Genomic DNA, 1,344 nt, shown 5'->3' with positions numbered 1-1,344 from the left:
ATTGATCTTGTAGTTTTGCTCATTAAATAACCTTCTTTCGTTTGTCTGCATTTTCTACTACTACTTAAAAAGGGCAGTAAAAGAATGGAAGTGATATCAAGAAAATGCCAATGCATCTGACATGAGCAGGAACGTAAGAATGACAATTACATTTCTGAACTCTTTAATATTATCAACTGCACATTCCTAACAATAGCTGTATCCTACAACTTGTTTAGAAGAATCACATTTCTGCCATTATCTATTTTTTAGTAATTGTGGGGCCTTTGAGACCCTCTAGATTCCTTTTTTCTCATTACCCCATTATATAATATGGCCATCTCAGATCACTGTTTTTTTTTTTTTTTTTTTCGGAGTTCTTTTTAATAGTCTAAGAAGAAAGAAACCTAACAAGAAAGGCCCAAAGTATGAAACAAAATTATGAAGTTAAAATGGGCAAATAAAAAAAAAAAGAGTTTATTTAAATAATGCCACTTTCACTTTCTCCACAGAGGTACTATAGCTTCAAAATGTCGTGGCGGACACACACAGAACACAACATGCACTCAATCACACTATACTTTCTGTCCACAGACTAATCAGGAACACAAGAACAACAAAAACCCTATTTCGTTATGCCATATAATCAACACTTCTTTAACTAATCATCCTAATTAACTGTGCACTTAATCAATTGATTACACACCAATCTTTCTTGAGAACATGTAACATAGCAGTGTGTTAGTATAATTAACAACAGCAAGTATGATTTACAAAAACCACCTCGCAAACCAAAGAAAAAACAACAAAAAAAATTCAAAAGAGGTCAAATGATCTTTCCCTGTACTTTCCTCTCAATATATATTACAGAAATGAAAGCAAGGAAAAGCCTAGATAACCAGACAAACAAACAAACTCATATATGATATATGACAGAAGGGCTAACATAAGGATTAAAGTACCAGTAAGTATATCCGTCTAAGTAGATCTTATATTCGAATCTTTCTGATAACGCGTGTGGTCTCGTTAACTACGATATAAAGAAGCTAAGTTATTTACATCAAAGATCTCTCGAATTTAAATTTGCTTAGCTAATGTTGGGGCCTGTTTCTACAGACAAAAGTAAGAGAAAGAAGTGTACATCAAAGGGATCCTTAAATCTAAGTCTTGCCTACTACTACTGATCTGACCGTGGGTTCAGGATAAATAATTAAAGTTTATATGTCGAGATTTAAATTTATGTCTTGTGGTACTACCTGATCGGTTCGTAGATGAACAGAATTTCATGAATATAGCAGAACATGAGTTAGTTCTAAGATCACATGCCAACCTGAGATAAGATAAGTGAGAGTTTAGATCACGCAA

The sequence above is a fragment of the Coffea eugenioides genome, unplaced genomic scaffold (assembly GCF_003713205.1).
Source record: "Coffea eugenioides isolate CCC68of unplaced genomic scaffold, Ceug_1.0 ScVebR1_872;HRSCAF=1626, whole genome shotgun sequence".
Taxonomy (NCBI): Eukaryota; Viridiplantae; Streptophyta; class Magnoliopsida; order Gentianales; family Rubiaceae; genus Coffea; species Coffea eugenioides.
This window is presented reverse-complemented; position numbering follows the sequence as displayed.